This window comes from Hemiscyllium ocellatum, chromosome 1, assembly GCF_020745735.1.
Source record: "Hemiscyllium ocellatum isolate sHemOce1 chromosome 1, sHemOce1.pat.X.cur, whole genome shotgun sequence".
In the NCBI taxonomy this organism is placed as follows: domain Eukaryota; kingdom Metazoa; phylum Chordata; class Chondrichthyes; order Orectolobiformes; family Hemiscylliidae; genus Hemiscyllium; species Hemiscyllium ocellatum.
In genome coordinates this window covers 106452262-106476256 of record NC_083401.1, presented here as the reverse complement: position 1 = coordinate 106476256, position 23995 = coordinate 106452262, and the positions used below count along the sequence as shown (strand labels likewise).

At 40.9% G+C, this 23995-nt stretch overlaps 1 protein-coding gene across 4 annotated transcripts in view; it reads left to right on the top strand.

Annotated features, from left to right (window-relative positions):
- Positions 1–2709: 2709 nt before the first annotated feature.
- Positions 2710–23995, top strand: part of LOC132815744 (kelch-like protein 5) — a 144171-nt gene continuing 122885 nt past the window's right edge. For 2 of the 4 annotated variants that reach the window (XM_060824902.1, XM_060824863.1), the window contains exon 1: positions 2926–3165. The gene's annotated coding sequence lies outside the window, so the exon portion shown is untranslated. Of the gene's footprint in view, positions 2861–2925; positions 3166–23995 lie in introns of those variants that run through there. The other 2 variants (XM_060824873.1, XM_060824881.1) reach the window with 2 other exon arrangements.

Here is a 23995-nt window from a genome sequence, read left to right as displayed (position 1 = left end):
ACTGCCAAATGGCTCCTCATACTCTGCATGACAGCCCAGGCCTTCCACCTATCCCCATTGACCCTTATGTTCCGAATGACAACTCAGTGGTCATTCATGAATCCCAACTCAATACCTCTTCTTTTCTTAAATTCCCTAAATCAATTCAGCTAGAATCCACCATTGGCAGGCTTCAGGATCAACGATGAGAAGAAATAAAATGAATGCCCAAATACCTATTAACACAATATTAAAAGTGTGCATGGGTACGAGTGGATACTTCAGACAAAAGCCCTTCATCAGGAAGGGCTCGATTCCTGATGAAGGGCTTTTGCCCGAAACATCGATTTTCCTGCTCCTCGGATGCTGCCTGACCAGCTGTGTTTTTCCAGCACCACTCTGATCTAAACTCTGGTTTCCAGCATCTGCAGTCCTCACTTTTGCCTACTAGTGGATTCTTGCCAAGTTAACAATAGAGGAAGGGGGAAAGATGGAACTGTTGATTGACACTAAGTTATCATATGGGCATGAGTGGATTGGGGTGGGTCAAGGGATTTAGGGTGGCATAGGGAGTGTAAAGAATTATGGAGAATGCATAAAGAGCATTATGTGGCAGAGGTTGCAACAGATATGCACAGGGAGCATGTGGGGTGAGAAGGAGTGAGACTGCATGCAAACTGGGGAAATATTTTATATTTCAATCTTTCATTTTAACCTTAGGTCAAAGTGCTAGATGTTGGAGACAGGTTTTTCTGCTTAGCTTAGCTTACTTCAGAATACAGCAGCCTTCTCAATTCTTCCCGAGTCATTTGGCCCAAATTCCAAACTAGCCTGCCATCCTGGGCTGATAATGGGGAGTGCATGTGGATTTTTAAAGTTCCATGGTCATTAACTCTGTTCCACAGTAGCCTGCAAAGTTTCTCTAGATCATGTCAATTTAATCATTCTACAGGCATTAGCCATCCTTCAGGAACGCTTATGACAATTCTAAAGATTTGCAAAACCTAACTGTGGAATAAGACACGTGTTACAGCAGAAATGAGATCCATATGAACTCAGCATAGAGTCGAGATGGCTCTTTTAAATTTGGTTCCATATGTGGAGGCCTGGCCAGGGCTGAACCACTGCTATAACCACTCGTAAGGATAGCTCCTGTCAGATACGGCGATGGAACGTCTGGATCCAGCATGCATTTGTTATTTTGGATGCTTTGCAGTGTCTCCACAGTTATGCAGAATGCTGTTTATTCCATTTTATCTTAAGGGGATAGTTTAAACATAACAATCTTAATAAACACATTTGTAACGTAAGTTCAACATAGATAGCTGTGAGATAGTACAAATTGCTACTTAGAAAGTGCTAATCCAGTTGCAGTGGAGGACCAAAGGGACCTCAGAGTGCAAATACAGCATTCACCAAAAATGGTTCCAAAGTTAAGCAATGCCATAAAACAAGTAGACCAAGCACAAGGCTTGACTCTGGAAAGATAGAATTGAAAGCGAGGAAAGTTATGATAAACTTGTAGCCAACATTGGTGTAGATCACACAGTATTGCATGCAGTTTTAATCATTGGATATAAACAGGTAAATATACAGAGAGGCCAGGTTTCTGTACTTAACTATTACAAACAGATACTCTGGATACAGATAAATATGAACTGTCAACAGTGGGTACAATTACATTATTGAAAAGAATTTGGATAGATACATGAATAGGAAAGGCTTGGAGGGATATGGGCCAGAAACAGACAGGTGGGACTAGTTTGGGATTATGTTCGGCATGGATTGGTTGGACTGAAAGGTCTGTTTCCATGCCATATGCCTTTATACAGTATTACTGTATTAAAACTCTACATTTCTTGCAAAACTTCTTCTACATACATGCAGACAGACCCAAAAACATTAGTGTTATGGATAGAGAGAAATATTAAGAATGCAGTTTAATGGTTTCTATTCACAATGCTTGCTGAAAAAATCCTTCAGGCCGCTCCTCCATCTCTATTTTCCAGGTAATTTGCCTACAGGGTGCACTAGGCTACTGGTTCACAACTTTATATAGTCTTTGACTTATTGGTTAAAAACAATAGCTTACATCAACTGATGAGGGGAAAGTAAACTTGTCTTTCTTCAGGCTTTAAGTCTTTTTTTAAACCAGACACAAGGACACTCCTTCCCCTTTCAGAGGTCTGAATGCTTCTGGCCATCTTGTTCACACCCACAAGCTGGTCAGCTCACTGGGACATAGTTGTTGGTTGATAGCAGGTCATTGTCATCAACAACTGCTCAACATTTCACTAACCAAACAGCTAGTTCTTGCCCTCAAATTTCCTTTGGTACAAACACACTGGTTCTCGTTTATCTCCAATAACTGTTCCCACTGGTTGAAAAGTTGAAACAGCACATACAATAAGGTTTAATACCATTAACTGTGGCACTAAGTTTGCGATCCAAATTACCTACTTTTCCGTATATTTATTTAATCCTATGTATTTGAAGGTATTTCGAAAATGTTGAAGTGTAATGCTGTATGTCAAAAGTGATGGATCACAATCCTGCCAAAAATGTACAGCCACATAGGCTCTGAGTGAGACTTATTGCATTTAAGATGAGACGATCAATCATTGCGATTCCGATTTTCTCCATAACTCTTCAGTTAATCGCCAAACGGCAGTGTCCTTTTTACTGAATACGCACGCGCGCGCGAAGCTGCGGCCATACGTCAGCGCAGCAGCCCAGCGGCGGAAGTGAGCGGCGGGTGCCGGGAGTCGCCGAGCTTGGCTTTCGCTGGATGCGGCGGATTTGAACGTGTTTCCCAACGGTCCGAAACGAAACGGCCGATCCCGCAGTCCACGGCCGTTGCTGAGTGCATGACGTAAGCGCGGTGAGTGCACGGGACGTCGACGGCTGACGCTCAGTCAGAGGGAAATGGGAGTGGGGAGGGGCAAAAGTTGGGCGAGGTGCGGGAGTAATTTTGACTTTGGGCGAGTTTAAATGGGACGCATCAGTTAATGTCAGAATTGTTCCCTGTGCTGCTGTTTGCTGCGTGCGGATTGAAGTATGTGTTCACTGACCTGTTTTGAAATGTATTTGTCTGCTGGAATGTAAGAGTTGGACAGTTCGCGATTAGGGCGGGACACACTTCGCTGAATACGACTTATATCGGCGCAGCATCTCCGTCCAAGTCAGGTACACAGCCCAACGTTGGTGTATTCCTACCTAGAGACTTGCCCTTGTGACCCTGCAGCATCTGAACCCCGGAACACAACCAAACTTTGCAGTAACTTATCCGAGTCTTGCAGCAGTTCAGCCCAACCATTCAACTTCAACCCAACCTGAACCAGCATCACACCTCAAACCTGCAACATCTCAACCCAAATCAGATGACTCACTATTTCAGTTTCCCTAACACCATCCAGATCAAAGACCTCGGTGATTAAACGTTCTTTTTTAAACAACCGTAGGAACCCTATAGCAAAAATGGTTATAAATTGTGTTCTGCTGTCGCTAATGCAGTGACTCTAAGTTTCTGTTTGTAACTCCTGAGGTAACTGTTAGCCCGGCTCTAACCGATGCTTCAGGGCACCAAGAGTCATTCATAATTAAAAATAAGATGCTGCAAATCTGAAATAAAAATGCAAGATAGTGAAATCATAATGATGTTTCGCTTAGGTGTTTGTTAGTTGTGCAAGTGACTGGTGGAGAATACACCAGAATATGTGTACTTATTTAAAAGAAGAAATAAATTTATAATTGTGAAGAGAAAAACTAATTTTCTGTACAAAGTTAGTCTTTGTTTGATTAACAAACTAATATTTGGAATACTTTTGTATGGATTGCATTAGCATGCAAAACCCAGGTTATAGTCCAGAAGTATTTGGAAGTACAAGCTTTCGGAGTGCTGCTCCTTCATGAGGTAGCTAGTGGGGCAGGATCGTAGGACACGGAGTTTACAGTAAAAGATCAAAGTGCCATACAACTGATGTGATGTATTAGACAAACCTAGATTGCTGTTAATTTTTTAATCAATAAGAATGAGGATGCAGATTTTGATTTGATTATATTGACTGTGACTTGAAAGAATTTCTGTGATTTACATATTAATCAATTGAAACCTGCATCCCATACTAAATGATGATTAAAGACTTAACAGTAATCTAGGTTTGTTCAATACATTGCATCAGTTGTACGACACTTCAACCTTTCACCATAAACTATGCCCTGTGGTCCTGCCCACTAGACACCTGACGAAGGAACAGCACTCAAAAAGCTAGCACTTCCAAATAAACCTGTTGGACTATAACCTGGTGTTCTGAGATTTTTAACTTTGCCAACCCAGTCCAACACTGGCACCTCTATATCATGTAATAACATGTATGGACAATCAAGGCCATGGAAGCTCGGTCAGTTATATTCCTTATAGAACAGACATGTTTCCCATGCCAGCACTCGGATTTTAATGCCTACGTACATTAAAAGTAAATTCTGTTTTTTCCATTTCACTGTCAATTTCAGCTAATGTTATTCTTCTATGGTCTTAACCAAGTGTAGTCGAGACAGGCCTTACTAACTTTAGGTAGACACCACCCCAACAAGTTGGCAGGAAGATGTTCATTTTTAAACTCTGGGATAGATTCAAAAAATATTCCTTGGTGTGAAATACAATGTATGGTCCATCATCTTGGACAGTCCCTTGAGAGCAAAGATGGCTTTCTTTCTCTCTGGAATTATAGATTCTGACATGAGTAAACTATCCACAGCTGATTTGCACAACTGCTGCTGTTGGGAAAGGTGGTATTTGAAGAGATGGTTGAGTGGGATATTCTCATTTTGCATGCTTCTTTCACTGTTTGCACTTGCTGTCCATCTAGACTTATCAGAGATACTCAAGATGGTCGGCATCCTCATTTTCAGTTGGGGAGTGTAAGGCAGGAGATTTCCATTAGTCACTGGGGATAATACATATTTTCATGGAGGGTTTGAGGACATCCTTGAAGTGTTTTCTGTGCCTTTTGATGTAAGGGCTTGCTGTGCCAAAGATCTGGGTTGAGACATTTTGGAATTCTTGTGAGGGGTAGTGTAGAGAATGTGACCTACACAACACAGCTAATTGAGGCCCTGATTATGATAATGCTGGGAATGTTGGCCTGAGATATTTTATGCGGGAATTGCTGGTGATATTTCTCTGATGGTATGTACAGAGAATGACATATGACCAGATCATATGACTTGGATGCTTACAGAACGACAGATAGCACTACTGCCCTATACACCTAGAGTTTGGTGCCAGATTACAGTACTTCCAACAAAGAATACACTTTATTGAGTCTTATTCTGAAGCCTGTCTGTGCAGGCATGCAAATAATTGGCTGGCTGCTTTTTGACAACTTATAATTGCCTTTGCAAAAGGGAAATTGCAGCCCTGACAGATTAAATTTCATTAGAATTGCACTAATTCTATCAATATTTTTAAGTGGCTGATTTATTTTTATCGAACTTCAAACACTCACATACTGAACAATTCTGATAGTCTTTCTATAACATCTGGGTCATTCTTGATTGGCACGCTAACAGCAGAAATGAGAGACTAATCTCCAACAGAGTCTCATGTTATTTCTTTTATTTCCTAGTTCATTGTGCTCTTCTGCTGGTTGTACATCAGCACTTTCTGTCTTTTTTTTTGTCTTAGCTTTTAAAGAAAACTTGAGACTCTTGATATGCATGTTGGAAAGTTTCCAGTGCTGACTAAATCTTGGTAACATTTACATTTAAAGGTAATTTTGACTCTTGGGAGTTTATAATACACCACAGCAGAATAGATAAAAAATAGAACCATTACTGAATTTTTGCATTAATTGCACCTGGTGACAAATAAATGGTGACACCTTGCAAAATGTCCATATTACAAAGGAGGAAGGGCTGCATGTCTTGAAATGCATAAAGGTGTTTCAATCCCCAGGACCTGATCAGGTGTACCCTAGAAATCTGTGGGAAGCTAGGGAAGTGATTGCTGGGCCTCTTGCTGAGATATTTGTATCATCGATAGTCACAGGTGAGGTGCCGGAAGATTGGCTAACATGGTGCCACTCTTTAAGAAGGGTAGTAAGCTCAAGCCAGGGAACTGTAGACCAGTGAGCTTGACGTCGTTGGTGGGCAAGTTGTTGGAGGGAATCCTGAGGGACAGGATGTACGTGTATTTGGAAAGGCAAGGACTGATTAGGGATAGTCAACATGGTTTTGTGCATGGGAAATCATGTCTCACAAACTTGATTGAGTTTTTTGAGGAAGTAACAAAGAGGATTGTTGAGGGCAGAGGGGTAGATGTGATCTATATGGACTTCAGTAAGGCGTTTGACAAGGTTCCCCATGGGAGACTGGTTAGCAAGGTTAGGTCTCACGGAATAAAGGGAGAATTAGCCATTTGGATACAGAACCGGCTCAAAGGTTGAAGACAGTGATGGTGGAGTGTTGTTTTCGGACTGGAGACCTGTGACTCTCTAGCTAATGGCAATAATTTCTCTTATTCTGCCATATCTGTTCTCTTTGGAAATATTGCAAGCCTTGATTAAATAATTCGTTAACCTTCTGAATTTCAAGGACGATAACTCTCATTTATGTAATGAGTCTAATTTAACTTTTGGAGTTCATGTGTCATTCTCGTAAATCTAGTGTATCCTTCCTTGTTGTGATGCCCAGGATTTCTCATGGTACTTGTGGCCTGACCACAACTTGGTATAGCTCTATCATAACTTCTCAGGTCTAAGAGCCAAATGCTATCATTCCAATAGCCAGTTGATAACTTTCTATACTTGCTCATGATTATTAATGATTCGTGTACTTGGACCCCCGAGTCACTCTTGAAAATCCACTGATTCTAGCTTTTCACCATTTTAAAAAAATACCTAGGTATATTTTGTTTTGTTCAAAGTGAATGATATCATGTTTTCCTGCATTAAAATCCATTTGCAGTTAGTTTGTTCAGTCCCTTAATATTTATCAGTATGTCTTTGTACAGTATATTGAAGTATAAAATTACATTGTGTCATAAGCAAGTTTGAATTTGCAGCTTTCTATTCCAATCTGTTGTTTATAAATAGTGGGTAGTTAAGGCCTCCGGTCCGAATCTTGCAGAACACTACTGTTTGAATCTATTAATTTGAATATCTACCTTACTCTCCCCAATGTCTGTCTCCTTCCACTCAGCCAATTTTCAAACGTGATCACAAATATACTATCAGTCTCTTGAGCTTCTGCTTCAATCACTTTTGAGGGACTTTATCGAACGACTGCTGTAAATTTATATAGATGATATCAATGCATTCCTTCATGCAGTACTTTCATCACCTCTTCATAAAAATTCAATCAGGTTCATCAGGCATGACATGTGCTTTAACCTCTCTGATCAGCTAATAAAAAATCAATATTTTGAGTACCTCTACCATAACTATGGTCTTGTCTAATTTTCCAACACCTGATACCAAAGCAAAATATTGCAAGTTCTGGAAATCTAAAATAAAAACAGAAAATCTTGGACATGGTTCAATGATATGACAGCATTTGTGAAAAGAGTTACCATTGTGCTGAAATATCATTGACTTGAAACATTAACTCTGCTTTCTTCATATGCTGCCAGACTGCTGAATGTTTCCAGTGTTTTCTGTTATTAGTTACCAATGATAGATGTTAGGCAAACTAGTCGATATTTCCCTGGTCCTCTCTTTGAACTTTTTAAAATAGTACAGTGATAATTTACAAGAATGAAACTAGGAATAAAGCACTTTAGATGCAAAGAAAGGTTTGACAGATTGGGCTTATTCTGCTTGGATCAGCAAAGATTAAGAGCTGACCTTATTGAGTTATTCAAAATTATGAACAATTTTGACAGTGTAAAGGAGGATATTCTATTTCCACTAGTTGGTATGTGAGTAACTAGGGGTTACACTTTCAAGATTGTCAGCAAGAGCTAGGAGTGAGATGGGGAAAACCTTCTCTACTAGGAACTGTTTGGATTTGGAATGCGCTGCCTGGGACAGTGGTTGAGGTGGATTCCAGAGGAGGTTTTTTTAAGAGAGCTGGATATATATTTGAATGTGATGAAGTTAGAAGGCTATGGAGATAGTTCCACTCTCCAGCCCTGTCTTTGTAGCTGTTTCAGGAGCTGGTACAAATACAATGGATTCAATGGCCTCCTTCTGTACTGTCAGATTCTATAATTCAATATATGCACTTTTCTAACCTGAACAATGGCTCTTGAATCAAGAGAATCTATGGAAGGTAATGTTTGAAGGATCGACCATATTCCCAATTAATCTTAAAATCCTGCATATTTGACATTTTTTAGTGCTATTAATTTCTCAATTACTGTTTTCAGTAATTAATTTTCTAGGTCTTTGTCCTTTATTCAGTAATGGTGCATATGGAATGTCAACATGCTAACTGACCAATAAAATAATATTTAAAGCAAACATTCTATGTAGTAAAAGGAGGAATTATCCTCTCTGCCATTCTTGTGCCATTCCCTGTACACAATGTTGTACTAAACAGATGATTGGGAAGGAAATTTCAGCTCTTACTATTTCAGAATGTCTCATAGGTGAAAGGGTAGTATTTTAAAATTGCAAGTGACCATGTGCTTAACAGACAGATGGTTTCTTGATAGCTAAGAAATCAAACAGGCATCATTTAAAAATGTAGAATTGTTTCACATGGCTAATGGAGGAGGATAGACCTCTGGAATAGGTGGAATAGAAAGTAAAAAGAAAAGTAGTTGACAATGTCAAAAGAAAGACAGACAGAAATAAATGGCAACAATTAGAAATGGGAAATTCTAAATATTTTTTGAAAAGAAATGGAGTTGAAAATGAAAAGCTGGGGAGCAATTAAATTGGATAACCCTGTAATTGGCACAAGTTTTGAGACTTAATTTTGTTTGTGGGTTGTGAACATTGTTGGCAAGTCCAGTATTTATTGGCCATCACTATTGGCCTTGAACAGATGGTGATGAGCCACTTTGGCTCCAGTCCATGCAATGTAGAGACGCCCACCATGCTGTTAGGGAGAATGTTGCAGACGTTTAATAAGATGAACAGGCAGTAATATAGTTCCTAGTCATGATGGTTTTTTGGCTGTAAAGAAACTTACTGGTGGTGGTGTTCCTATGCATCTGCTATGTTATTCTTTTACTTTGGAAGGTGCTGTTGAAAGTTACTGAAGAGCAGTATAAGTGAAAATAAGAGCTCATTGTAAAGTGAAGCAGAAAGCTGATCCTCTGCCCAATATGCCAGTGAATTACAAGACAGTCGAGAGCTATCAGGCTAAAGAAGAAAGTGATATTGAGGCAATAATCCAATCAGCCACTATCATGTCTAATGGCGGAGAATCTTTAAAGAGCTAACTGGCCTCATACCATGCCTAATTCAGTATATGTGCAGTCCTCACTTTCTCCTAGTATATATGTACATGTACCATACATTTCCCAGTGCTATTTTAAAAACTCAAGCAGAGGGCAGAAAAATACTAATTATGAACAAAATAAATTGCTTCCCAAAATAAATTGTAAAAACATTTGCTGACTTAGTACTGAGCTTAGTTAAATTAGATCATAGCTTTGTTTCCAAAAGTACAACTTTACTTGCACACCATTTGGTCCATATGCTTTTTTTTGTACTGATATTTATAGATACTAAAAATACTATGTCTTTAAAGACCTGAGCAGTTTTGATTGCTATGGAAACTGAAAGATTTAAGCCTATAGCTGCTGAGCATTTACCCCTACACTTATAAGGCTGTCATTGGTGTTAAGATTTTGAAAAGACCTTGCAGCTGATTTTTCTTTCAACTTTAATCTTTCCAGTGATGAGTGCATTCTGCTTTGGAAAGACTCAAGGCAACTATAATAATGTTTTTTTCTTGCTGATAACATTGAAATGAAAATTCTGTGTTTTCCTTCCAATCTCCGTAGAATGGTTAGACCTTATTTAACAATATGTGGATCATTATGTACCTTCTGGTCATGGTTGACAAAGAAGATATTTTTATCTAACTTCTAAGTTGTGCAGTTAACAATTCATTTGATAGGTATTGATACACTGCATGTATTCATGATTTTCTCTTGGTATTTGATAAAGTTATGACTTAGTTATTTTTGAAAATGTCTGGAATGTTGCTAAACGCACTACCACCCTATACCATGTTTTTAAAAACTAAGTTAGAATATGATATTCATTTGTTTCTGTACGATGTGGAGGATTATAGTTTCCTTTGGTCAGGAAGTATCAATAAGAAAATGCTCCAGTTTATTAAAAATAAATTTCTTGCTCACCTTTTGATGAGTAGGGCCCATTTGGTAATATGCAGATTTATATGGCTGCCTTAAAGGTGTATTTTATATTTTATTGCCCATCAGAATTGAAACACTTGATAAATTGCTGTCTTGAATCACTCTTGTCTGTATGCTGAAGGTGCTCTTACAATGACAATAAATTATGGCATGTGAATTTGAAGAAACTTGATATTCCTACAGCGTAGCTATTGTTATCCTTCTTGATATAGAGATCTGTAGGGTTATATAATCTTGGTGAATTGAGACTGCGCATCCTATAGCTAATATGGAGTACTGTACTTTGGAGGAGAGGAATATTCTCACCTCTGTTAATCAGAAAGATATCTCTGAATTAGAAGCTGTCCAATATATGCCCATGTAGACAAATAGTGAGAATTTAATCAAGCTCCTTATTTGATAGTCATAGATTGTGGATGTTGGAGATGCATTTATGCTCTGGGACCCAGTTATTAGAGTATTGAACCTTACTGCTCCAATCTTCTTGGGACTGCCAACATTTAAATAGAAATTTTCACTAAGTAATCCTCCAAATTGTCTTTAAAGCAACTGTAGACTTTTCTCAAAATTAGGCTTCACTGTATTCCCCAAGCTAGTTGCTGTTTTTCACAATGTAAGTTACTGTAGATTTCTTCCTTTAGCTCTAAACTAATCAAATATCCCAGCTTGTTTATCGCCACCACCACTATGATGTTAATTATCTTTCATTGCAACAACCACTGAAGGATTTGTCCTCTTAATTTCAAACTGGGCAAACTTCCAGCTGCATTTTCCCCCCTCAAATCCAAACTGAATTTAAGTCTCATAGACTCAGACAGCTCAGAATATTGAAGCACAGGAACAGGCTCTTCAACTCACGATGTCTGAGTCGATCATGATGCAATTCTATATTAATCTCATCTTCTTGTAAGTAGTCCATATCCCTCTAATTCCTCTTAAATGTTGCTATTGTATCTGCTTCTACCACCTCCCCAGGCAATGTTCCAGGCACCTACCACCCTCTGCTTGAAAAAAAAACTTGCCTCGCATATCTCCTTAAACTTTTCCCCCTCTCACCTGAACCCTATGCCCCTAATATTTGACATTTCCGCCCCGGGAAAAACACACTGACTATCCACCCTATCCTTGCTTCTCATAATTTTATATACTTCTATCAGGTTGCCTCTCAGCCTACAAACATTCTAACAAAAACAATCTAAGTTTGTCCAACCTCTCCTTGTAACTAATAAACTCCAATCCAGACAACATCTAGGTAAGTCTCTTTTGCACCCTCTCCAGAGCCTCCACATCCTTCCTATAGTGTGGTGACCAGAACTGCACAAAATACTCCAAATATGGCCAAACTCCAAGTTTTATGCACTACAACATGGTTTTATACTTAGTAGCCAACTGAAGAAGGCAAGAATGTTGTATGATTTGGAGATGCCATTGTTGGACTGGGGTGTACAAAGTTTAAAAAAATCACACAACACCAGGTTTTAGGTCAACAGGTTTAATTGGAAGCACACTAGCTTTCGGAATGCAGCTCCTTCATCAGGTGATTGTTGTATGCCTTATTTAATGCCTTATTCACTTGTGTTGTCACTTTCAGGGAACTGTGGACTTGCACCCCAAGACCCCTCTACATCGGGGCTCCAAAGAGTCTTTCAATTTACTCTATACTTTTTCTGTTGCTTTTTTAGATTAGATTAGATTACTTGTTGGGCCGAATGGCCTGTTTCCACACTAAGTCCACACTGACCCTCCGAAGAGCAACACACCCAGACCCATTCCCCTACATTTACCCCTTCACCTAACACTACGGGCAATTTAGCATGGCCAATTCACCTAACCTGCACATTTTTGGACTGTGGGAGGAAACCGGAGTACCCAGAGGAAACCCACGCAGACACGGGGAGAATTTGCAAACTCCACACAGACAGTTGCCTGAGGCGGGAATTGAACCCAGGTCCTAGAAAGATGTTGTGAAACTTGAAAGGGTTCAGAAAAGATTTACAAGGATGTTGCCAGGATTGGAGGATCTGAACTACAGGGAGAGGCTGAACAGGCTGGGGCTGTTTTCCCTGGAGCGTCGGAGGCTGAGGGGTGACCTTATAGATGTTTACAAAATTATGAGGGGCATGGATAGGATAAAAAGGCAAAGTCTTTTCCCTGGGGTGGGGAGTCCTGAACTAGAGGGCATAGGTTTAGGGTGAGAGGGGAAAGATATAAAAGAGACCTAAGGGGCAACTTTTTCACGCAGAGGGTGGTACGTGTATAGAATGAGCTGCCAGAGGATGTGGTGGAGGCTGGTACAATTGCAACATTTAAGAGGCATCTGGATGGGTATATGAATAGCAAGGGTTTGGAGAGATATGGGCTGGGTGCTGGCAGGTGGGACTAATTTAGGTTGGGATATCTGGTCGGCATGGATGAGTTAGACCGAAGGGTCTGTTTCCATGCTGTACATCTCTATGACTCTGGCGCTGTGAGGAATTCTTCCGTCGCCTCCGCCTCTGAGCTTACTTTCACAATCAGGATTCCCGCACACCTTCTGAGGACCCCTTCGCCCACCTACAACACACTGCATCCGCCTGGACACCCCGCGCTGGCATATTACCTGCCTTCGACCTCTTCATTTCCAACTGTCGCCAGGACATTAACCGCCTCAATCTGTCTACCCCCCTCTCACCCTCACAACGCGCAGCCCTCCAATCCCTCTGCTCCAATCCCAACCTCGCCATCAAGCCAGCGGATGAAGGGAGCGCAGTGGTAGTCTGGTGCACTGACCTCTACACCGCTGAAGCCAAACGCCAACTCGAGGACACCTCTTCCTACTGCCCCCTCGACCGTGACCCCACCCCCCATCACCAAACCATCATCTCCCAGACCATACAGAACCTCATCACCTCAGGAGATCTCCCACCCACAGCTTCTAACCTCATAGTCCTGGAACTCCGCACTGCCCAGTTCTACCTCTTTCCCAAGATCCACAAGCCTGACCACCCTGGCCGACCCATTGTCTCAGCATGCTCCTGCCCCACTGAACTCATCTCTGCCTACCTCTACACTGTCCTATCCCCCCAGTCCAGGAACTCCCCACATACATTCGAGACACCACCCACATCCTCCACCTCACCATGGATATCCAATCCCTCCATCCGCCATGACCAGGGCCTCCAAGCCCTCTGTTTTTCTTTCCTCTCCAGACATCCCCAACAGTACCCTTCCACTGACACTCTCATTCGTTTGACCGAACTGGTCCTCACCCTTAACAATTTCTCCTTTGAATCCTCCCACTTCCTCCAGACCAAAGGGGTAGCCATGGGCACACGTATGGGCCCCAGCGATGCCTGTCTCTTTGTTGGCTACACAGAGCAGTTGATCTTCCATAATTACACCGGCACCACTCCCCACCTCTTCCTCCGCTACATTGATGACTGCATTGGCGCCACCTTGTGCTCATGCGAGGAGGTCAAGCAATTCATCAACTTCACCAACACATTCCACCCTGACCTTAAATTTACCTGGACCATCTCTGACACCTCCCTCCCCTTCCTGGACCTCTCCATCTCCATTAATGACGACCGAATTGACACTGACATTTTTTACAAACCCACCGACTCTCACAGCTACCTGGGTTACACCTCTTCCCACCCTACCTCTTGCAAAAATGCCATCCCATATTCTCAATTCCTCCACCTCTGCCGTATTTGCTCCCAGGAGGACCAGTTCCACCACAGAACACACCAGATGGCCTCCTTCTTTAGAGACCACAATTTCCCTTCCCACGTGGTTAAAGATGCCCTCCAACGCATCTCGTCCACATCCCGCACCTCCGCCCTCAGACCCCACCCCTCCAACCATAACAAGGACAGAATGCCTCTGGTGCTCACCTTCCACCCTACAAACCTTTGCGTAAACCAAATCATCCGCCGACATTTCTGCCACCTCCAAAAAGACCCCACCACCAGGGATATATTTTCCTCCCCACCCCTTGCCGCCTTCCGCAAAGACCTGTGACAACCTGGTCAGGTCCACGCCCCCTTACAACCCACCTTCCCATCCTGGCACTTTCCCCTGCCACAGCAGGTACTGTAAAACTTGTGCTCACACGTCCTCCCTCACCTCTATCCAAGGCCCTAAAGGAGCCTTCCACATCCATCAAAGTTTTACCTGCACATCCACTAATATCTTTGGGTAAAAAATGAGGTCTGCAGATGCTGGAGATCACAGTTGAAAATGTGTTGCTGGTTAAAGCACAGCAGGTTAGGCAGCATCCAAGGAATAGGAAATTCGACGTTTCGGGCATAAGCCCTTCATCAGGATTGACTGCAATACCAGGCTGATACATGTATCAGCCTGGTATTGCAGTCATTCCTGATGAAGGGCTTACGCCCGAAACATCGAATTTCCTATTCCTTGGATGCTGCCTAACCTGCTGTGCTTTAACCAGCAACACATTTTCAACCATCCACTAATATCATTCATTGTATCCGTTGCTCCCGATGTGGTCTCCTCTACACTGGGGAGACTGGACGCCTCCTAGCAGAGCGCTTTAGGGAACATCTCTGGGACACCCGCACCAATCAACCAAACTGCCCCGTGGTCTAACATTTCAACTCCCCCTCCCACTCTGCCGAGGACATGGAGGTCCTGGGCCTCCTTCACCGCCACTCCCTCACCACCAGACGCCTGGAGGAAGAATGCCTCATCTTCCACCTTGGAACACTTCAACCCCAGGGCATCAATGTGGACTTCAACAGTTTCCTCATTTCCCCTTCACCCACCTCATCCTAGTTCCAAACTTCCAGCTCAGCACCGTCCCCGTGACCTGTCCGGACTTGTCCTACCTACCGATCTTCTTTTCCACCTATCCACTCCACCCTCTCCTCCCTGACCTATCACCTTCATTCCCTCCCCCACTCACCCATTGTATTCTTTGCTACCTTCTCCCCATCCCCACCTTCCTCTAGCTTATCTCTCCATGCTTCAGGCTCACTGCCTTTATTCCTGATGAAGGGCTTTTGCCCGGAACGTCGATTTCGCTGCTCCTTGGATGCTGCCTGAACTGCTGTGCTCTTCCAGCACCACTAATCCAGAATCTGGTTTCCAACATCTGCAGTCATTGTTTTTACCACTGTGTCACCATGACCTCCCAAAATGCATTACCTCACCTGTCAAAATTAAACTCCACTGCCACTTATTCACCCAACTTTCTAACTGATTTATATCCTGCTGTATCCTTTTGAGAAACTCCCTCAACTTCTCCAATTTTCCAGTCCTACCTTTATTTCACACAAGTACAACAAATTTAGCACTGTTTAAGCTGAAGGCCTGACTAACAATCATCTCTTAATGGTTTTCTCAACCCAGTGAGATGTATTTATATCAAAGCAAGACTGCAATTATCTGCTTTCTGTGCAAACATTCAGATATCTTAAGCAAAAGAACCTTCTAACCCCATAGCCCATCTCTGAAAACATGAAAGACTCTAGGATTTTCTCAGAAGGAATGTAAATTACTAACTTTACCTTCAGTGTAACTTTGATTCTCCATTCTATATGGATAATTTATATTGTTAATTAAACCTTTTACAAGAATTAATCTCTATTAAGGAACTCCATTTTGACCAACTGCCCCAACCCCTCTTGTTCAAGAACTATGTATTTGATTTGAAAATGCTTTATTGAGGTAAACAGCAATCTATTGGTTCCAGCACAAGCTTAATAACTAGTCAACTGTTGTTCAGGTTATTTCCACTATCAACTTTAACTATATTGAATAAAAACTGGATTATTTTGAACTGCATTTACATCAGAGATGTGTTTGTCAATTTCTGAACTAGATGCTCCATTTATCCACAGTTAAAATTTAGATTGCTAAAATTATATTCTGAAACATCTGAATAATTATGAATTAAATATTTACAAGTTGTATTTGTTTCAAATTTACCCGTCACTTTTTAAATTCTTGCTCAGACAACATTTCTCTGTTTTGAGTACCCAAAATAAAATGCTTCAGGCCAGCAAGGAAGTACAACTTGCTCTGTTCTAAATGCATTTTCAGCAAAGGAGGCATTTTTTAAACAGCTCAATTTGTTTCTTACATCCCATTTCTTGTCCCCCTTTTTTTAAAAGGATTTTTTATGGCCTCTCTGACATGGCTATATGAAAAGAGATTAAAACGATTAAATATTGATATATTGTTGCCTGTAGAGCTATTGCCCGTTCCTATCTGAAAACTTCAACTGTTTGAAAGGTTGATAAACACTTAAGGGGAAGATATACTATCAAACATGATAGATGTTAATTTTATGTTTGGGTCAAAGATTTACTGTTTTAAAAATCTGATGTGAAAGGTACTCCTATTACATGAATTCTGATGTCTTTTGCTCATAAAAAGACTAGGTGGTATTTTTCTGCTTTTCCAAATAAAATCAATCTGGCAGTGAATGCAGTTAATTAGATATTGACATGGGGAAAACCATGAGATCTGTTTGGTAATGCAGAGAAACTGAATAACGAATGAGCTGTGACAATTGAAGGGACTGCTTTTTGAACTCTGGAAAAGCCATTTATCAGTGAGCTGAAGGAAGACTGAATTTCAAAAGCATATCATTTAAGGGCTGATTTGACTAAGGGTTAAGTTGACTATGCGAATTGAAAGAAAGAGTTATGCCAATGATGGGAAATCAGTTGAAAGGGTAATAATTTCCTGAATTACAATGGAGGAATTCTTAAACATTTTTTCACACATACAGTCCACTAGATATATGTACAGTACCTCAAACCAAGCATCATAAAAACTGAATATTTTGCTCCCACCATACTTAATGCAATGATTAGAGAAAATAAATTAATAATTGCAGACTCTTAACAGTTTTGTGATGTTTATTTAAATCACATCATTGAAATAATTGGAACAATTGAGCGGTATTCTTAATCCCCTCACTCTGAAGCCTAGGCAATAAATATAGGGATTAAATTCAAGGAGTTTGCCTCCGCAAGAATATCTCTTGTTAGTACAGGTGTCCAGGAGGATTTGCCAACCTTAAAACATCAGATAGAACAGCCTCAGTCCATTTAGAAGCTTTGAAGTAAAACTCTTTCTTAATCACCTGCTTGTTCTCGTCTGATTCACCACTTAATCCAAAAATAAGGGAAAATCTGAAACTCTCAGCATGGTGTTTGTCCTGAGGATGCTGAATTTTGAACATCGGACCTGTATGGTATAATTTTAACATTCAAAAGTTTAATGCACTACAGCATCTACCTTTTTCCTTTGTTAGAGTACAAGATGCAATGTGGCAATATTGTAAATCCTTTAATATTTTAGATCTGTTTCTCTTTAAGTTATATCAGCTACTGGTTAATGTGAGATGCTATAATTGGTTACCTAGGCTTGGAAACAGTAAGATATCAAAACAATAAGAAAAGGGATAGTGACACATACCACTCTCAAAGATACTAATGTATCATGGCATAGTTAAATCAATAGTATTTTTATTACACCTCTAGCTGAAACAAATGTATCCAATTACCCCAAGAATAAAATTTCTACATATCTGTTAAAATGAGTGACGGTTTATAGGAAGAAGCAGTTTATGTGAGGAATCATGTTTATTGGTTAGGAATAATTTAGGTAGATGTAAACTTTCAGCTCAATAGTTTTACACTTCCAGTAAGTCTATATAGGCTTTCAGACATAAGATTTCCCATAGTTTGTAGACAAAGGCATGTCTGTAGCATTTTAACTACAGTGTGTGCTAGTTATGGATTATTTTATGATTGTGCAAATATATTTCAGTGGAACCTGATCAAGACAGTTTGAACCCAAATTTCTGATTTGGCCCAAAGTGAGAAGAATTTGTCCAAATGTGTTTATGTCCCCCACCACATTTTTTTCCACTCTCTCTCAACACTACTTTAACTCCTTAAATCAGGTTTTACTCCTCCCAAAGCACGCACATGTCCAAATTCACGAGTGACATTTTCTATCCCTATTTTTTTTTCTGGTGATCTTTGCTGACTGCATACAACCAATCACCCCTCAGCCTTTTATGACTTTTTTTTCTGTTAAGCAGTTCAATTAGTATTGCCCTCACATAACATAATTCAGCATTTATCTATTGAAACAGTAAAAGCATATCTTATTATGGCTTCTCCTCTTTATCTCCTTGTACCATTATTTTGGAAATCTCTAAGAATTCCCCTCTTGTCATTTACTAGCTTTCCCTTGGTGAAATCTTTGCAAATATGTGGCCATATTACAAAGGTAGGCAGTTGACAGCTAGCTCTGTTTCTCCATAGTGTCATCGAGATATACAGCATGGAAACAGACCCTTTGGTCCAACTCATCCATGCGGACCAGATATCCTAAATTAATCTAGTCCCATTTGCCAGCACTTGGCCCATATCCCTGTAAATCCTTGCTATTCATATGTCCATCTGGATGCCTTTTAAATGTTGCAATTGTACCAGCCTCCACCACTTCCTCAGGCAGCTTCAGTTCATACATGTACCACCCTCTGCCTGAAAAAAATTGCCCCTTAAGACCCTTTTAAATTTTTCCACTCTCACCCAAAACCTATACCCTTAAGATCTGGATCCCCCACCCCAGGGAAAAGACCTTGTCTATTTATCCTATCTGTGCCCCTCATGATTTTATAAACCTCTATAAGGTCACCCCCTCAGCCTCTGATGCTCCAGGGATAACAGCCCCAACCTAGTCAGCCGCTCCCTTTAGCTCAAATCCTCCAACCCAAGCAACATCCCTTTTTAAGTTTCACAACATCCTTCAAATAGGAGGGGAACTAGAATTGCGCACAATGTTCCACTAGCTCTTCTGACTCCTTAATTACTTCTGTACTTTCAGAGACTTCTCTGACATGTCTTCCATGAATATTGTTTTCTTCATGAAAAAAATAGACAATTTTACATTTTCCTATATTATAACCCATTTGTCATATCTCCATCCATTTACTTAGCCTATCCCTTTGTAGCCTCCTTCAGTACTGTTCACAGCTGACTTTTCTACCTCTGTGTCACCAGCAAATTTAGCAACCATGCCTTCAGACCCTTCATCGAAGTAATTTACATAAAGTATAAAATGTTGAGGCACCAATGCTGATGCCTGTATCTCTCCACTCATTACTTATTGCTAAGCAAGGAAAAAGATCGATTTGTCCATTCTGTTCATTTCCTGTTATTTAAAATCTCAAGCTTTGAGGGCTGCTCCTTCGTCAGGTGAAGTTTTCTGAATTGTCCTCTAGCCAGTGAGGAAGTAAAAATTCTTGCCAGTGTCCTGGCTATTTCCTCCTCTGCTGCACTCATCAGCTTGGATAAATTTCATCTGACCCTGGAGATTTAACAGTTTTTAAGCCTGCTAGACAATTCGGAACCTCCCCTCTATGCTAATTCTTTAAGTATATCACAGTTCTTCTCCCTGGATTCTATACCCATATCATGCCTGTCACTAATGAACACAAACATAAAATAATCATTTAGAATCCTGTTGACATCTCTGGCTCCATGCACAATTACAACATGGTCCATAGACAATCTCAGTTATCATTTTGCCTTTAATGTATTTGTAAAATAACTGAGGATTTTCTCTTATTTTATCAACCATTATCCTTTCTTGCACCCTTTTTTGCTATCTTAATTTCCCTTTTATGTTGCTTTTTACATATCTTGTACACTCCTGGGGCTGTGCCTTTTTGAGTCTTTTGTATATGCCATAAGCCTCTCGTGTTCTCTTTATTCCCAGAGTATGCTGGATTTGTTAGTCTTGCCTTTAATCTTTATTGAAACATGTTGGCCCTGTGCTCTCCCCATTTCCTTTTTGAGTAATCTGATAATCCTAAACACCACGTTCCTGCCTTTTCCCCACAACCCTTGATTGCCTTACTGATGGAAAATCTGTCTGTCTCAGCCTTGAATATACTTAATGACCACATTCTTCTGTGATAAAGAATTCTAGATTCACTCCACTGTAAGAAATTCCTGTTCATCTTTATCTTAAATGTGTGACCCCTTGTTTTGAGATCATGCCAACTGGTCCTAGACTCTCTCGCAAAGGGAAACAATCTTTCCACATCAACCCTGTCAAGTCTGTAAAGGATCTTATGTTTCAGTAAGGTCATCTCTTATTTTTCTATATTCCAACAAGTATTGTAATCTACCTGAACTCTCCTCTTAAGACAGCCCCTCTATAACTAGTATCAGCCTTGTTTTTTAAATTCATTCATAGGATGTAGATATTGTTGGCTGGGCCAGAATCTGTTGCGCAAACCTAATTAACCAGCGGGCAGTTAAGAGTCAACCACACTGTGTATCTGGAGTCTCAAAGACCAGACTAGATAAGGACTGCAGATTTACTTCCCTAAAGAACATTAATGAACCTTCTATCGACTGCCTTCAATGCCAGAATGTCTTTGATTTTTTAATGGCACAAAACTGTTGACAACATTGCAGCTGTGGTCTGACAAGTGCCTTGCTCTGGATGCTGTAGGAAGGTATTTGAATAGAAAAGATCTATGCTTGTTTGATCAAACCTGGTCTCCCCTTCCACATCTCCCTTTCTTAATGAACAACAATAATGCACATTACCTGCGCTGTACTTTCAATCCTGACACCTTGGAAGCATTTGTGTTGAAGTGACTGGAATAAAGCTGAGGTCCAGAAGAAGTGCTCAAGATTCCTAGTACCAAAGCTTTTTCTGTGTTTGTATGTGCAATATATACATGATCAACTCTAAGGATTCATTTGGAATTTATTTGAATATTTCTGATATAAAGCATATGCAAGAGACTTTATTGCCTTCAATGGAAATTTTATAGCTGTAGGTTGTGGGGTTTGTGGAATTTTGGGTTATAAATTTGCTTGTTGAACCATTAGACTTGTTCTCGGAGGTTTCGTCACCATGCTAGGTAACATCATCAGTGAGCCTCTGATGAAGCGCTGGGGTTCTGTCCTGCTTGCTATTTATGTATCTTGATGTGTTGTGGTAGATGATATCACTTCCAGTTCTGTTTCTGACAGGCTGGTAAATGGGGTCCAAATCTATATGTTTGTTAATGGAGTTCCGGTTTGAATGCGGAGTCTCTAGGAATTCCCATGCATGTCTTTGTTTAGCCTGTCCCACGACGGATGGATCAGTCCCAGTTGAACTGGTGTCCCTCTTCGTCTGTGTCTATGGATACTACTGATAGTTGGTGATGTCTTTGACTAGTTGGTGCTTATGTATCCTGGTGGCTAGTTTCCTACCCATTTATCCAAGGTAATGTTTGTTGCAGTCATAGAGATGTACAGCATGGAAACAGACCCTTCGGTCCAACCCGTCCATGTCGACCAGATATCCCAACCCAATCTAGTCCCACCTGCCAGCACCTGGCTCATATCCCTCCAAACCCTTCCTATTCATATACCCATCCAAATGCCTCTTAAATGTTGCAATTGTACCAGCCTCCACCACTTCCTATGGCAGCTCATTCCATACATGTACCACCCTCTGCATGATAACGTTGTCCCTTAGGTCCCTTTTATATCTTTCCCTCTCACCCTAAACCTATGTCCTCTAGTTCTGGACTCCCCAACCCCAGGGAAAAGACTTTGCCTATTTATCCTATCCATGCCCCTCATAATTTTGTAAACCTCTATAAGATCACCCCTCAGCCTCTGACGCTCCACCTATAAGAACAAGCCCCACCCTGTTCAGCCTCTCCCTTTAGCTCAAATCCTCTAACCTTGGCAACATCCTTCTAAATCTTTTCTGAACCCTTTCAAGTTTCACAACATCTTTCCGATAGGAAGGAGACCAGAATTGCACGCAGTATTCCAACAGTGGCCTAACCAATGTCCTGTAGAGCTGCAACATGACCTCCCAACTCCTGTACTCAATACTGTGACCAATAAAGGAAAGCATACTTAAAATATAAGCCATAACTATTCATTTAACCTAGTGCAGTGTTTTGTAGTGGAATAAGACCGTGTTATTTTCTGGCTCTGTAGATTGTGAAGGAGCAAAAATGGCCTTTGTAGTGATATGTACTTTTTAGATTAGATTAGATTATTTACAGTGTGGAAACAAGACCTTCGGCCCAATAGGTCTTGTCAGATGTGGGAGTTTAAAGAGAGTTTAAGGGTTACTGCGGATTATATCTGCCATAAATGCTGTTGGATGCGAATCTTACCAGATCGAATGGATCGGTTGGGGAGACAGTTAGAAGCAATGAGAAATTTGCAACAGTATATGAGATGGATGGCAGTTATAGGAAGGGGGGAAAGTCTCAGGTACAGTCACATAGATGGGTTAACTCCAGGAAGGGTAAGAGCGGTAGGCACCTAGAGCAGGAGTCTTTTGTGGATATACCCATTTCAAACAGGTATGCTGTTTTGGAAAATGTAGGGGGTGATTGATTCTCAGGGGAATGTAGGACAAACAGCCAAGTTTCTGGTATTGAGACTGGCTCAAATGCAACGAGGGGTACGTCAGCTTCCAAGAGATCAATTGTGTTAGGGGATTCTGTATTCCAAGGAACTGACAGACATTTCTGTGGCCAGCAGAGAAAAAGCAGAATGGTGTGTTGTTTCCCTGGTGCCAGGATCAAGGATGTCTCCGAGAGGGTGCAGAATGTTCTCATGGGGGAGAGGGGCCAGCAAGAGGTCATTGTCCACATTGGAACTAGTGACATTGGAAGGGAAAAGGTTGAGATTCTGAAGGCAGATTACAGAGTTAGGTAGAAATTTAAAAAGGATGTCTTCAAGGTTAGTAATATCTGGATTACTTCCAGAGCTACAAGCTAGTGAGGGCAGAAATAGGAGGATAGAGCCAATGAATGCATGGTTGAGGAGCTGGTGTATGGGAGAAAGATTCACATTTTTTGGATCATTGGAATTTCTCTTGGGGTAGAAGTGACCTGTACAAGAAGGACGGATTGCACCTAAATTGGAAGGGGACTAATATACTGGTTGGGAAATTTGGGGGTGGGGGGGATGCTGGGGGGGGACCCAGGGAGATAGTGAGGCAAGAGATCAATCTGAGACTGGTACAGTTGAGAACAGAAGTGAGTCAAACAGTCAGGGCAGGTAGGAACAAGGTAGGACTAATAAATTAAACTGCAGATAGTTCAATGCAAGGTGCCTAACAGGGAAGGCAGATGAACTCAGGGCATGGTTAGGGACATGGGACTGGGATATCATAGCAATTACAGAAACATGGCTCGAGGATGGGCAGGACTGGTAGCTTAATGTTCCAGGATACAAATGTTACAGGAAGGATAGAAAGGGAGGCAAGAGAGGAGGGGGAGTGGCATTTTTGATAAGGGATAGCATTACAGCTGTGCTGAGGGAGGATATTCCCAGAAATACATCCAAGGAAGTTATTTGGGTGGAACTGAGAAATAAGAAAGGGATGATCACCTTATTGGGATTGTATTATATATAGAGTCCTCCCCCCCCCCAATAGTCAGAGGGAAATTGAGAAACAAACTTGTAAGGAGATCTCAGCTATCTGTAAGAATAATGGGTAGTTATGGTAGGGGATTTTAACTTTCCAAACATTGACTGGGACTGCCATAGTGTTAAAAGGTTTAGATGGAGAAGAATTTAAGTGCGTACAAGACAATTTTCTTATTCAGTATATGGATGTACCTACTAGAGAAGGTGCAAAACTTGACCTATTGTTGTGAACTAAGGC